This window comes from Lepidochelys kempii, chromosome 9 (assembly GCF_965140265.1).
Source record: "Lepidochelys kempii isolate rLepKem1 chromosome 9, rLepKem1.hap2, whole genome shotgun sequence".
NCBI classification, from domain to species: domain Eukaryota; kingdom Metazoa; phylum Chordata; order Testudines; family Cheloniidae; genus Lepidochelys; species Lepidochelys kempii.
The window spans coordinates 101979856-101996028 of record NC_133264.1 but is presented as its reverse complement, the minus strand read 5'-3'; the positions used below and the strand labels follow the sequence as shown (position 1 = coordinate 101996028).

The following is a 16173-nucleotide window of genomic DNA, read 5'->3' as shown; positions in this document are numbered from 1 at the left end:
GCGGTCTGATGGCAGGGCAAGGACTGTAATGTTGGAGTCCTGATCCCCACATCTTTGACCCAGCCACATCCCCGTTCTCCATCAAAGGCTGGTGGAACGGTCTTGATTCGTTCACTCACACCGTGGAAAGAGGAAGCATTTTACTTTTCTTTTTTAAAAATAAAATTTGTTTAAAAAGCAGAATAATCCAAATAAAAAAGGTGACTGGATTCTTTAATAGGGAGCCACTGCTGAAAGCAGCACTGAGGCGACGTTGTTCATGGAGATCAGAATTGCCTGGCTGGGTGGGTGACTGGACTTTGGTTCAGCCAGTGAGTGGCTTCAGCCCTCAATTTTCTGAGGGGCAGCAGTTGAGCCTCCAAGACACGAATACGTGGATCTCCAGGGCCAGGTCTGCGTCCGACAGGTCAGGACTCCATGTTCTGGCCAGTCACAAGACAATTGTGGATGGCTTTTGCCATCCTGGCTATTTGGGCATCCAGCAGCAGTGCTGAGTCCAAGGACCTGATTTCACCAACACAAGCCCCGTTAGTGGAGCCAAGCACTAAAGCTCTGCTAATGGGGGATATTACACAGAAGGGAAGGGTTATTCTGACACTCTTCCTCCTTCCTGCCAAAATCATCTCATTCTTGCCTGGGTTCAGCTTTAGCCACCTGCTCTTTATCCAGGTGCTCTCTTCAGCCATGCACTGAGAGATGGTGCTATTCACGTCTGATGCGAAGGAGGTGTACATCTGGGTTTTGTCTGAATATTGCTGGCACTTTAGTCCATATGGTCTCCTGGTCTCTCTGAAAGGCTTTATATCGATGTAGAATAATATAGGGAAAGTACAGGGGATGGTGGGACTCCTGAAGAGAGGATTTGGAGGTAGAATACTTGCCCATAATAATAATGCTGTAGCCCCTTAGGGTATGTCTACACTGCAGCTGGCTGTAGGCCTGAGAGTCCGAGCTGCAATGTCCACACTGCTATTTTTACTGCACTCGCTCCAGCTCTGCTAGTGCGAGTCTGTTTCCCTGGGTTGGGAGGCTTGCTCCCAGCTGCTGTGTAGACATACCCTCAGCGGTGGGACAGGAGTGTGTGGGGAACAGCATCAAACACTGCAGAAAGACTAAGCAAGGGAAATGCGGATGGCTTCCCCTTGTCTCTGGGCCGGAGGAAGTCATCCACCAGAGCAACACATGCTGCTTCTCTCTGTACTGTGCCTGGGCCTGATGCCCAACTGAGAGGGATCCTGAACATTGACAGCTAACTCATGCCACTCGAGAGACTGGCTTTTGCAAGCTTCTTGATTAGCGGCCCCGAGAAACAGAGGTGACACTGGGCCGCAGGCCGCAATGTCTGTTGAATGTAGCAAAGACAATTTCTCTAGGACTGTTGGACTTTGGCTTGTTTTACAGTGTGCAGCTGATTCCCCTTCTCACAGGTGCTGACAGTCTCTGGTAGTTGGGCCCCCATGGCTTCTGTGCTCCTTTGCCACCCAGGAAAGGCAGGGATCAGAGTCCAATGAGGTGCCCTGATGGCTGTCAGTGCTTCTGTGGGAACGGGCTCAGTTCTTGGAAGGAGAGTCTTGTGTTTGTTGGTCCAGCTCTGGGCTCTTGTGATTTTTGGAGCCTACAAGGCCCTCCTGGAAATGGGCGATCTCTGTGAAAGAAGGTAACAATTGCATGCAGCGGGAAGTACTGTGTCTAGAACTGAGTGGGGACAATCTGGGTTTACTCTTCTGGGATAAACCTTTGGACAGTTTTACCTTGGGTGTCTCTCTCTGTTAGCCACAGCAATCTAGAGCAAAAGAACAATGAGCAGTCTGGTGGCACCTTAAAGACTAACAGATTTATTTGATAAATAAATACATATGTTAGTCTTTAAGGTGCCACCGGACTCCTTGTTGTTTTTGTGGATACAGACTAACATGGCTACCCCTCCGATGCTTGCAACCTAGAGTAGGTGCTGAAAGCGCAGCATTCTGAGGGCTAGGCACTCTGATATCTCCCACATCTCTGCAGCTGCAAAGTAGTAAGAAATCGGAGACAGTGGAGTCTGCAGCCATTAACCCAACAGATGGGAGCACCAAGGAGGCAATGTTTCTAGTGAGACTAGGTCGAAAGGGAGGGAGTGGGAGAGGAGGTAATGCAATGATCTGAATGCTGGGCTCCTCGTTCTGACTCCCTAGAATGACAGTCTCCCAACTCAGCAAGGTTGATTTGCAACTTACTGCATGTGGGTTGTTCAGCTGAGACCTTCACAACCAAGATGCTGTCTGCTCTGCAAGGACATTAAAGAGCCCAGGCTGTGGGAGAAGCAGACAAACGGGATCAAGGCTAGTATGACAAGAGCTGGAAAAGGCAAGAACAATAAATGTTAAATGCCGAGTCTGGGTTTCCCCACAACCACCAAGCAAGTACACCAAGGAGTAGTTCATGTGTGGCTAAGTACACGGAGGGACAATAATAACTGGACACCTCAGGTAACTGGTTGCATGCAGCACCCCAAGGTGCTTCTGCCAAACCGATTACTCCTCCCCAAGCCAAAAAACACCTTCATTATATGGGACAATTCCGGACGTGTTACCCACAGCCATTGGGCCAATTCCTACAGCTTTTACTCCCAGAATCAACAGGTGAGGCTCTGCACTAAGCACCCACAGTTCATTTTTGTGACCAAAAATAAGGCAAACCAAATGCACGCTGCAGTTGTGATGACGGTGGGAGTGGGATTGTTGCATTATTCTCTTTGCTGCGGGGCCCAGCTGCAGACTCCACAAACAGAGTCCAAGTCCCCCCTCTGTAACAGTCACTTGCTAGGGGCTCTATTTTTTGCTACAATATCATGAGACCCCCCAGGGCCCCATTCCCTAGGATCCCAGGACAGGGGCTCCTGCTACAATCCTTTATCTAAAACTTTTTTTTTTTTTAAGAAACCAACAACAAGAAAGGAAACCCTAGGAACTACCCTGCAGAGAAATTCCCTCTTCCAGCTATCTGGACCAGAGTCCTTCCCTGGGGCCAGTCTGATTCCCTAGGCTCTTTTCCACAGCAGGTCAGCAAGTTATGTGCTCCCTGAGGGGTTCATTGGTAGAGTAACTAGAGACCCCTGCCAAGTCAATCCAGTTGTTTAACCCCTGTGGATGCTGAATACCTCACTGCAACGGATACAGGGGTAGTAGGTTTTCTCTCCAGAAACCTGTTGGAGGCAGGCTGCTACCACCAGAGAAGGGATCTCTCACCCCACATGGCTACTAAACCTTGTCACATTGCACAGAAGCCATAAAAAACCCTCATGGCTGGTTACAGTTTGCCATGAGGGCAGGCTCTGTCCGCAGGTCTGGAGTGAGCTTGCAGGGCTAGGAGATTGCTGCCTATTCTGAGACCCCCTTCCTAAGGGGGAGTGTCATGGCAATACCTAACTGGAAGGTGGGGAGATAAAAACATGGCGTGGACCTTTCCTCAGAATTTCCTGGGGCTTGCATGGTTATTATTAGCTAAAGTAAAAAGAAAAGGAGGACTTGTGGCACCTTAGAGACTAACCAATTTATTTGAGCATGAGCTTTCGTGAGCTACAGCTCACTACATCGCTCACGAAAGCTTATGCTCAAATAAATTGGTTAGTCTCTAAGGTGCCACAAGTCCTCCTGTTCTTTTTGTGAATACAGACTAACATGGCTGTTACTCTGAAACCTATTAGATAAAGTGTCTTTCTACCCTGAACAAGGACTGCGAATGAAATCATGGGATTCTACACTTAGCATCTCACCTGGACACCCAATAAAATATGCTCAATTTACAAGTCAAATGACATTTTTTTCTGACTGCCAGCACCACAAGCACCCCCAGGGCTCTCAGAATCAGGCTGGATTTTTCCTTCCTCCTTCTCAGTAATAAAGGTTCTGCAGGACAAATGTTGCCTTCAATGACACCTGTGCGAACCTACTGGCTTCCAGTGAAGTTGCACAAGTGTAACCGATGAGAACTTAGTAAGAAGGAGAACTCTGTTACTTCAAAAGCTTCTCTCTGTCACAAATGGCATTTGGGCCAGTGAAAGATGTTACCTCACGCACCTTGTCTCAGAGCTTAGGAAGCAATTCTGTTGACAACAGAACTTGGCCCCCCTCCTGTACCGGCACTGGCTCTGTAGTGCCAACAGAAAGAAAAAGGGAATATTAATTTTTCTCACTAAAGCCAGCAGCATCTCTGCTACCAACATATGTGGGCATGAGAAAACAACTCTGCATTGATCTGGTACTAGTTAATATCTTCATTAATGACTGATAATGGAGTGGAGAGTATGCATATGCAATCTGCAGAGGACACCAGGCTGGGAGGAGTTGCAGGCAGTTTGGAGGACAGGATTGGAATTCAAAACAACCTGGACAATTTGGAGAAATGGTCTGAGTTCAACAAGATGAAATTCAGTAAACATGTAAAATACGTCACTTGATAAATCAAATGCACAACTACACAATGGGGGATAATTGGCCAAGTGGTAATACTGCTGAAAAGGGTCTGCGGGTGACAGTGGATCACAAATTGAATGAGTCAACAATGTGATGCAGCTGTGAAAAAAAGCTAATATCCTGTGTTGATTAACAGGAGTGTTGTTTGTAAGGGACAGGAGATAGCTGTCCTGCTCTGCTTGGCACTGGTGAGGCCTCAGCTGGAGTTCTGTGTCCAATTCTGGGCACTGCAGTCTAGGAAAGTGTGGACAAACTGAAGAAAGTCCAGAGAAGAACTACAAAAATGATAAAAAGTTAAAGAAAACCCAAGGAAAGGTTTAAAAACTGGGTAAGTTTAGTTTTGGGGTCCCTTCCAGCCCGACACTGCTATGGTTGTATGTGCCATGGGAGCAGCTTTGATAACTAAGGAGCCCATTTTTACATATTCACATTTCAGAACAGACCTGCACTTTAAGCACCAAGGACACCGTCAGTGTCATACAAGACACACGGATAAAACAAGCCCTTATTCCAAAAGGGTGACATTAACATGATATTATCACGAGACTCCTGATATTTGGTGTTTTTCTTAAAGGCCCAGTGCCTTGGGTCATAATTACATGAGAATCTCAATTTCATTAAAAAAAAAAAAAAAAAAAGGGAAGTTTTCAGGCCTCACTGCAGAGAAAAGCTTGAACACACGACCCAAGTGCAGCCTCAAGGCTCAAAAGCCAGAAAACAAAGAAAAAGATCTATTTTTAAGATCTTGTGATTTTGAAACAAATCTCAAGATTTTTTGGTCCTGACTGTTGATTTTTGAATTGGTGATGCTTCCCCATTTCCTTTCACCCATTCCTCTCTAGTCCCATGCAGGTATCAGACACGTTCACACATTCAGCCTTAGCAGGAGTTGCCAACAGAAGTAACAAGAGGGCTTTGAATACATAGAAAATATTGTGACAAACAGCTGCTAATTTTCAGACTTTAGAAACCGTCCAAGTTCCCCTCCCAAACTCGGAATGATTAAGTTACCAAAGTCCCTTATTTTATCTCCTCCTACCAGACCAGCCAGTTCTTTCAACCAAAGCAAGCAACTCCCTCTGGAACACATCAGTGCTATTCCCAAGTCAACAAGATCACCTAAGAGCCAGGTGCCTGACCCCAAACCCACTGAAATCAAGAGAAAGATTCACTGATCTCAGTGGGCTTTGTGCAGGCTCCGTGGGATTTGCCCCCTGGTCCCAGTGCCTGAGTTACACTGCCACTCAGGAGCATTCCCCAACCAGACCACGCTGGGCTCACAGGAACTGAGCTCTGCTGCAAAGCCACCCTAAAGGGAAAGAAATACCAAATGGGCAGAGTCCCCTTTAAGATCTTCCTGCCTACAGCAAAATCTCCCATTTCCAAGCAAGAGCTCCCACAGGTCAGTGTGAGAGCAGCTTCCAATTAGGATCCGTGTGGAGTTGCAATCCACAACTGGTTTCATGGGGTTTAACTATTGCTGCCTTAATTCCCATTGGCAGGTTCCTGGGCCTGGGCCTGCCGAGCGTGCTCAGCACGACCAAGCCTGAGACCTGTTTGCTTTCTGGACTGACAGGGCGTGGAAGCAGGCAGGCGCAGAGCATACCCAGCCTCTGAGGAGGGGGCAACTTCTGCCAGCTGCTCTAGAAGCCTGGATGACAAAGGAATCTCCTCTGACCCTCCTCCACAGAAGGGAGGTTGCAGCTTGTAGGGCCCTGAGGGAGGAGGGGAGCTGTCTGCAGATAAGAGAAAAACAGGTAAAGGCTCCCTGTACAGCACAAAAGGAGAACAGGATATGGAGGCTGCCAACTTGCACACCAAGGGACCCTCCTGTGATGTGCTGAGCGCCTTCACCTCCCACTCAAGCTATCGGGAATGGAAAGTGCTCAGCACACTGCAGCATAAGGCCCTACCTCCCACCCAAGGCGATTTGAAATAGTCATGACACAAAAAACTCAAGAGAATCTGGGTTTAAAACCAAAACACCAGCTGAGCCTTAATGATCACCGGGCAGGGCTTGTGTCATCATCACATCCCAGCCCAGAAAATATCCCTGCTGAGACAGGGAACAAGACCTCTGAACAGGCCAGACTGGAAAGGTGACTGGATAACCAGAAACCCTGGGTGCTGCTGGACTGATTGAAATACATTGCTCATTATTTGTTTGCCGCCACTTTTCCTGGCCCCTCAGCCTCGTGAAAGTCTGGTTATGTTTGTCCCTGCAGCAGGTAATAAACTGTCTGTATTCGCAAAAAGAAAAGGAGTACTTGTGGCACCTTAGAGACTAACCAATTTATTTGAGCATGAGCATCCGATGAAGTGAGCTATAGCTCACGAAAGCTCATGCTCAAATAAATTGGTTAGTCTCTAAGGTGCCACAAGTACTCCTTTTCTATCTGGAGTTCATTCACTAAGAATCTTCCAAGCGATTCTGTTTAATGGACTAAGTCTCCTTACTGGATCGGAACTACATAAAGTGCGGCCACTGGGAGCCTGGGGGACTCAGCAGGAGGTACCCGGATCCAGAGACACCCCAAGAGGAAGGGAGGGTCAGGAGTCTCATGTTTCACAGACTGGGGTGGAAAGTTAGGATGTTTCTTCAGCTACCCTCCCCTTTTCTGTCCCCTTTAAAGAAGGCAGTAATGCAGGAAATTTCTGAATGGCTGCCCCCTCCTTCAGCCTGCCTGCTAGTTTCTCAGCCAATCAAGTGGCATGCTGAAGCTGCAGCAGCCAGTTTACTTGCCTCTCTTAAAGGTACGCTGTTCTTATCAGCCATTTCAGTTCCTCTGTCCTCAAAAACAAGGACAGATGGGTTGTTTAGTGTAACAGAAAAACACAGAATTTATGTCCAGAGTTCTGATGTGATTCAAACACGTGCCCACCACTGAAATAAGTTTAAGGGTCCCCAGGCAGCCTGAGACTAAGCTATGGATTGCTTGTGTTTAGTGTCAGTAACCAAAGGTCTCTGGAAAATAGAGAGACCTTTTACAGTGTAAATCACATTTTCTTATTCTTCTGTGCACCACCCATGCCTTGAGAAGAAGCAGAGGGTTCCCAGTCTCAGCAACAGCAAACCTTTAAACCTTCGCAAGTGTAACCACCCTCCCCATAAATTATCAGCAAGGCTTAAAAACAGGACCTTGAGCACCAAAACACACAGGCTTCTACTACCTGAAGAATAACTTAATTAGCTGGTAACAATAGCAGGCTGTTATCCTCTGCGTGGAACAGCTACCAGAAGGGAACACAATACATCCCTCACATGTTACAGAAGCACAAGAGACAGCTGCACAAATTCTCACTGCCGAAAATATTAGATCCAACTTGGGAAAATTCACCTGACATGTGGAGAATGAATAAGAAACAAACATAACACCTGAGGGAGCAAGGAGGGGTGCAGGAAAGAGCCTGCACTACTTCTGGGAAACCATGTAGTACTGTGACAAGGAGCGTTACAAGTTGTCTGTGTAACTAAATGTACAGGAAATTAAATCTAAAAAGATAATTTCTTCCAAGAAGCTGCAGGCCAGGAACCCAGTGCTTTCTGCCAGACTGTCAACTAAAACCCCTCCAACGCATTATTAAGGATCTACAACCTATCCTAAAGGATGACCCAACACTCTCACAAATCTTGGGAGACAGGCCAGTCCTTGCCTACAGACAGCCCCCCAACCTGAAGCAAATACTCACCAACAACCACATACCACACAACAGAACCACTAACCCAGGAACTTATCCTTGCAACAAAGCCCGTTGCCAATTGTGCCCACATATCTATTCAGGGGACACCATCACAGGGCCTAATAACATCAGCCACACTATCAGAGGCTCGTTCACCTGCACATCCACCAATGTGATATATGCCATCATGTGCCAGCAATGCCCCTCTGCCATGTACATTGGTCAAACTGGACAGTCTCTACGTAAAAGAATAAATGGACACAAATCAGATGTCAAGAATTATAACATTCATAAACCAGTCGGAGAACACTTCAATCTCTCTGGTCACGCGATCACAGACATGAAGGTCGCTATCTTAAAACAAAAAAACTTCAAATCCAGACTCCAGCGAGAAACTGCTGAATTGGAATTCATTTGCAAATTGGATACTATTACTTTAGGCTTAAATAGAGACTTGGAGTGGCTAAGTCATTATGCAGGGTAGCCTGTTTCCTCTTGTTTTTTCCTACCCCCCCCCCCCCCCAGATGTTCTGGTTTAACTTGGATTTTAACTTGAAGAGTGGTCAGTTTGGATGAGCTATTACCAGCAGGAGAGTGAGTTTGTGTGTGTATGGGGGTGGGGGGGATGTGAGAACCTGGATTTGTGCAGGAAATAGCCCAGCTTGATTGTCATGCACATTGTGTAAAGAGTTGTCACTTTGGATGGGCTATCACCAGCAGGAGAGTGAATTTGTGGGGGGGGGGTGGAGGGTGAGAAAACCTGGATTTGTGCTGGAAATCACTTTAGATAAGCTATTACCAGCAGGACAGTGGGGTGGGAATAGGTATTGTTTCATATTCTCTGTGTATATATAAAGCCTGCTGCAGTTTCCACGATATGCATCTGAGGAAGTGAGCTGTAGCTCACGAAAGCTTATGCTCTAATAAATTGGTTAGTCTCTAAGGTGCCACAAGTCCTCCTTTTCTTTTTGCAATCAGTGGAATAGTTTTTTTAGGTGCAGTGCTCTTGCCTACATACTGTACCCTCACTAGCAAAACCAGAATATTACGTGGTGTCAAAAGCATTACAGTGACTGCGTGGCAGTTGGGGACAGCACAAAAGACCTAAATTTGCAAGGTGATTTGACATTGTCTATGCAAATACCTGGCCAGGAAAGCAACACAAATCCCTGGCTGGGATGATTTAGTCGGGGATTGGTCCTGCTTTGAGCAGGGAGTTGGACTAGATGACCTCTTGAGGTCCCTTCCAACCCTGATATTCTATGAACAGTCCCCTTCTAGGTAGCTCTTGTCCGACTTCAGCATTCAACTATGAAAATAGCAGCTTGACCTCAATATCACACCTGTGTTCAGCCCCAACTCAACTCTCTCCACTGGCTCTCAAACCAAATGCAAGCTCCTCATACTTGCCCTCAAAGTCATCCACTACCCTGCTCATTCCCTTTTTGCTCAGCTAACGTCTCACTATGTTTTATTCCCACCTCTTTCTTTATGAAGTACCCTACGCCTAGAACCCCCTTCCCGACCCATCTGCCATTCCTCATTCCCCTCCTCTAAGTCTTTTCCAAACTCACTCACACAAGGAAGCTTATAGTCTTCTCTATATTTCAATTAAAAACAATCTCAACCTACATAACCCCTCGATTCTCTCTCAAGTGACCTTGGCCTGCATCCTCTCCTGCACCCCTTCCCATGTCATCATCTCCCGTTTTCTTCCTCGCATAGGCTGTGAACTGTTTGGGATAGGGAATCCACAATTCATTTCACTAATTTGTAAAAAAAATTTTCAGCCAAGACCGGGGCCTCATTGTGCTAGGTACTGTACAAACAATAAGAGCCCCAGAGAGCTTAGACACTAAACAAGACAGACAAGGAATAGGAGGGGAAACTGAGGCACACAGCAGCAAAGCTACTTGCCTGAGTTTACACAGCAAGTCAGTGACAAAGCTGGGATTACAACTCCGGTGTCCCTCATTCTAGTCCTCTGCCCTCTTGACTGGGCTACACTGCCTCTGATAACCCTCTTGGCTCCTTTTTCGTTGCTTTACGAAGTGCCATTCACGTCTACGGTTCTGTGTAATTAATAACTGTTGGTGAGATTTTCAAAAATACCCAAGTGATTTAGAGGCATAGTCCAATTGTCCTTAATGGGACTCAGAGTAGCAGCTGTGTTAATCTGTATCCGCAAAAAGAAAAGGAGGACTTGCGGCACCTTAGAGACTAACAAATTTATTTGAGCATAAGCTTTCGTGAGCTACAGCTCACTTCATCAGATGCATTCAGTGGAAAAAAGCTGTAGCTCACGAAAGCTTATGCTCAAATAAATTTGTTAGTCTCTAAGGTGCCGCAAGTCCTCCTTTTCTTTTTTCCTTAATGGGACTGTGATTCTAAGTCACTTAGTGCAATTCTGGGCACCTGAAAACTGAAAAGATATTCACAAATTAACAAATCAAAGAAAATCCACAACAATAATCAGGAAGCTGGAGGGACTAGTTTTACGGAGAGGATTAAAAGAGCGAAATCTGTCTGTCTTAGACATGAAATGACTGCAGAGATGGGAACTTGGTAACATTCTGCATATATTTAAATGATGTATACACAGTCCTTCCTGTGGTATTTACCACACAAATGCCTCCTGCCATCCAATCCATCAAGAGGCTGTCCATGCCCCTCCCTGCCCTAAGCAGGCACAGATGAAAACAGAGGAGTTTATCTACACTGGGATTTTTGCACCAGTGCAGCACACTGATGTAGCTATTTGGGTACAAACACCAGTATAAACACACAATGTAGACGTGCTGGACCAGTGCAAGTCACTTTTTTCAGTGCAAATGCGTTGCACTGAAAGTCTGCATCAGTGCATCTACATCATTGCTAACAACCCCAGTGAAGACATGACCTAAGGAAAAAGTTTTAGGAAAGAAAAATGGCCTTTGAAAGACGAATCAAAGAGTCATTTGATTTTATGGGAGAGTCAAGGCCATTTCCAAACCTGCACTCACCCATCTCTCTCATTCGCCTTCAGGCAGGTTCCTCTAAGATACGCCTACAAAGCCAGGGATAAGGATCTCAGCACGGCTCAACACTGATCCTCCAAACCCTAGACTAAATGTCTTTGTAAGCAGTTATTCTAGCTGCTCCGTTTAGAATAGCACTGTTACTCCCTCTGCAGCTGGCATCCTGGTTTCAGTGCGGCCCAGCTCCATTACAGTGCAGAGAGGTCCCCGCCCGCTCCACCACCCCAGACACAAAGCAGCTGGGCTGCCAGGCTCTGCCTTCAGGGTTGGGTTGCTCTTTTGCAAATGGAGTTTGCTCTGCAGTGACACACCCAGGAGATTTGCCCTTCCACGCCCGAGATCTTAGGGAGATTGTAGACAGAAGCATGGAACCGCCCCTCCATTTGGGTAGGGGAGAGGATGCAGCTGCAAGCAGTTAGTTTTCTGCTCTGGACACTCTGGTAAAGGAATTTTGTTCCACAACATAAAGAACAACCACGTAACACCAAGTAATTGCCCACTTTGCACACAAGACCAGGTCTGGCTAGGCTGGGGAGCTCTGGACTGAGGGGTTTGGAGAGAGACCAGGACTGGAATAGGAAAGGGTTGTGGGGAGGGTTGCAGGACACAACAGAGGTGTTATCAGAGCTGTGAGGGAGAGCCCAGGTGTAGAACAGCAAAAGGACAGCAAGTCTGGGCAGAGGGACAGCAGAGCTGTCTGGTCAGTCCCAGGCCCTTCATTTTAACACCAACTGAAACGTACAGAATTTCCACAGCCTCCCGAACAATCCCTGGTTTCCTGCCCAGCTGCACCAGGCAAAGGCGGAACATGACTGCACCGTGACACTGTGTGGGAACAGCAGGGTGAGGGGCAGAGAGATGCACGATGCGCTGCTGTAGCTGAATGTGCAAACAAAGCACAGGCTGCAGTTGGTACAAAAATGGGGTTACCTGCCTCCTCCACAGCTTAGGCCACTGTGAAAACAACCAACCTGTCAGCCAGTCCCCGCCCTGGCCCTGAGTCCACCAGTGATGCCAGCTCAAGTCCTTGATCCTCACAAGAGATCCACTTCCTGGACACTACGGTGCTAATAAGCGATGGTCACATAAACACCAACCTATATCAGAAACCTACTGACAGCTATTCCTACCTACATGCCTCCAGCTGTCACCCAGACCACACCACCCGATCCATTGTCTACAGCCAAGCTCTACCATACAACCGCATTTGCTCCAACCCCTCAGACAGAGACAAACACCTACAAGGTCTCTATTAAGTTTCTTACAACTACAATACCCACCTGCTGAAGTGAAAAAAAAAAAAATAGATTGACAGAGCCAGAAGAGTACCCAGAAGTCACCTACTACAGGACAGGCCCGACAAAGAAAATAACAGAACGCCACTAGCCATCACCTTCAGCCCCCAACTAAAACCTCTCCAACACATCAAGGATCTACAACCTATCCTGAAGGACGACCCATCACTCACAGATCTTGGGAGACAGGCCAGTCCTTGCTTACAGACAGTCCCCCAACCTGAAGCAAATGCTCACCAGCAACCACACAACAAAAACACAAACCCAGGAACCTATCCTTGCACCAAAGCCCGTTGCCAACTGTGTCCACATATCTATTCAGGGGCCACCATCATAGGGCCTAATCACATCAGCCACACTATCAGAGGCTTGTTCACTTGCCTATCTACCAATGCCCCGCTGCCATGTATACTGGCCAAACTGGACAGTCTCTACATAAAAGAATAAATGGACACAAATCAGACGTCAAGAATTATAACATTCAAAAACTAGTCGGAGAACACTTCAGTCTCTTAGGTCTGTAATCGAGTGACCAGAAAGTGGCAATTCTTCAACAAAAAAACCTTCAAAAACAGACTCCAACAAGAGACTGCTGAATTGGAATTAATTTGCGAACTGGACACCATTACATTAGGCTTGAATAGAGACTGGGAGTGGATGGGTCATTACACAAAGTAAAACTATTTCCCCATGTTTATTCCCACCCCCACTGTTCCTCACACGTTCTTGTCAACTGCTGGAAATGGCCCACCTTGATTATCACTACAAAAGGTTCCCCCACACACACTCTCCTGCTGGTAATAACTCACCTTAAGTGATCACTCTCTTTACAGCGTGTATGGTAACACCCACTGTTTCATGTTCTCTATGTAAGTAAATCTCCCCACTGTATTTTCCACTGAATGCATCCGATGAAGTGAGCTGTAGCTCACAAAGGCTTATGCTCAAATAAATTGGTTAGTCTAAGGTGCCACAAGTCCTCCTTTTCTTTTTGCCAATACAGACTAACACGGCTGCTACTCTGAAATCTTCAGAGCAGTTACTGGATTAATTCCCAGATACATTAAGGGGTGAATGTGGACAGATGAGCCACCTGACAGCCATGTTGCTCCAGGACAGCGCACAACTCAGTGCCCAGCACGGAGCACTGCGGAGCTGGACGCAGCGTTCTGGACCCAAGGGAAGTGGCTTCAGAGAGACCCTCCAGAGGAGACGGGATGAATCCAGAGTCTGGCCGTCCTCAGGGACCGCTGAGAAACCTGCCACTTCGAATAAGCCTTTCCACCACTGGCATACCCCCCTTCCCCCAACACTGACACCCTCTCCTGCCCCTCTCCCTAACACCCCCTCTTGTCCCTCACTTCCCCTCCCTCCTAACCCTGACACACCTTTTCTACCTGTCTCCCCCACCACAAGATAAAATAAACCCCCAAACTAACAAATGAACTAACCAACCAACGAATAAATAACCCTTCCTCAGGCCGTGTTTTTATACTTGGCAATGGAGAAGTGCCAGAGAATCCAAGAAGTCCACTAGGGACTTCGCTATCACTATGGATTTACATGGATGGTGCTCAGATACTGTGGTGATGGGCAGCAGTGGGTGATTACATTAATCTACTGACTTTCTCCTCTACTGAAGCCGTTTACACGTCTCCCTTGCCTCCTTGTTCATCCCTGGGGTAGGAAGAGTGAGAGCCTCGAGTAAAACTGGAGCCAGTCAACCCCAAAACATCCAGGGAAGCAAGAGTTCACACAGACACATTCAGTGCTGAAATCCCCTCTAACAGCAGCATCCTCTGGACACAGGCAGATTAGACATCCAGACTGGTTTCAGTTGTTCTATGAAGCAGTTTGAATAATTCACTCAGACCAGAGCTTGCACCAAAGACAGAATATTTGCTTGAACCCCAACTGTTCTGGCTTCTGCACTTGTGCGCTCTACTGAAAAACACAAAATTGCTGAAGAGCTTCTAAATTCCAGCGACTGACACTGATCGACCCCAGCAAGAGCGGCTATCAACGCCCCTGGGCAGTGGGTCACAGCTTTCTCTTTCGTCCTCCTCAGTGATAGGCAATAGCTGCTCAGCATTTCTAAAAATAACCATGAGGGAACAGGGAGGACTTCACTCTCCCTCGGTGGTGCTCCGGGTGCCTCTCTGCTCACCTCTTTATCATTAGCAATTCCTAGGTACTTTGATGTCACAAGGCTGGTGCTGGCACTGATCAGCTGACAGCCTCCAAATAAGGCAGCAGGAAGTTCATTCTGCAATGACAGCTTCAGCATGGCCAAGGGCAAGAGCCATCCTTTGACAAGACTAGGCATCTCACTCAGAGGGGAAATGCACGAACAGCCGAGCACATGCCACACAGCCATGCAATGATGCATTGTGGGGTTTGTATTCTTTGCCAGCAGCCTGACTGGACTTTTACATGAATTGGGGCCATTTCTGTAGCAAAAGACTTTATTCATGGGTATTAAAATCTCAGAAGCAGGGACCCTGGGCCCTTGTTTGGTTAGCAAGCAGCTGCTTCATGTTCACTTGCTTATTCCTTCTTGGTTTTGTTCCAGGGGGCCAGAAAAATTGGGATTTCTATTCCCTCCCATCACCTCGCATGAGCTACGTATTCAAAGCTGCAGGATGGATGTTGGAGTTATACAACTGCCATTTCTGTAGAGCATGACAGGTCAGAACGCCTAACTGTTTGCAGGCCAGACCGGAGCCCCCCAGTAGTTTGATCTTGGGAGTACGTGTCTGACTCTTGAGACCCACGATGACAACAACAGCCCACAACCGTGTGGCTTGCACCCACTCCTGCCCCAGGAGCAAGCTTCCTGTAGGACCTTTAACTGTTTGAGCGCGGAGAAATCACAGTGTGGGGAAAATTGCTCAAATACAAGAGGCAATAAAGACAAGGAGTCACCAGCACTGCTACACAACTCAGCTTCTTTCTTTAAATTCCCTTTAAATGCCCCTCAGGTTCCCGTTTTCAGCTCTGAAACTGAGCCCTGTCGCTCTGAGCAGGGTGGGATGAGAGAGGCTGGCTGCACAGTGAGACGCTCCAGGCCCCTAGGGGTTAAGTTCACTGCCCCAGCAACACACATGGACTAGCCGGCCTGAGGATGGATGCGTGACATGGGACCAGTGAACTGAAGCTAAGAGGTTTGCCTGCTAATACAGAGTGACGCATGAATGCCCCCGCCCACACGCGCTGCTATTCCCCATGGCCTCTCACTACCAACGGAGCTGCACACCTGGCTTTGCTTTCTACTTAAAGACACCTCAGGAGGAACATTAGTGTATCTGTCCCCAGTACCAATCAGGGTACCTAAGTGCTGGCTCTAGGGAGGGGAAGAGACACATGGAGGCAAGTCCCCGACTAGGAGAAGGGGTTTTCTGTGATTTATGAGACCATCAGAGCATCTCCTGCCTCACTCTCACACAGCCATGTGCACTGGACTGAACACCATAATACACCACAGCCAGCGCCTGCTCCCAGGGGGCCGAGGCGATATGCAGTTACACACTCCGTGCCCGATTCTTAGCACACAGTTTGCTTTTACAGCAATTTCCCCACTGTTTTGCACCCGATAAAATACTAGCCAGTTCTGAAAGGGGGACAGTTTGCCCTCAGCTCTGCTGACACAGGGAAAACTGCTCCTGCCATTACCCCTCCTGGGCCCAGAGCAAGCTACTGCGTAACTCCCAGGTCTGTGCTGTACAT

General features: G+C 47.5%; 1 protein-coding gene across 6 annotated transcripts in view; it reads right to left on the bottom strand.

Annotated features, from left to right (window-relative positions):
* The window catches only part of DLG3 (discs large MAGUK scaffold protein 3), a 179995-nt gene that overhangs the window by 128356 nt on the left and 35466 nt on the right, over nt 1–16173 (bottom strand). Inside the window, exon 1 of one of the 6 annotated variants that reach the window (XM_073358613.1) lies at nt 2217–2223. The exons of the other annotated variants lie outside the window; for them this stretch is intronic. The gene's annotated coding sequence lies outside the window, so the exon portion shown is untranslated. Of the gene's footprint in view, nt 1–2216; nt 2224–16173 lie in introns of those variants that run through there. 6 annotated transcript variants of the gene reach the window in all.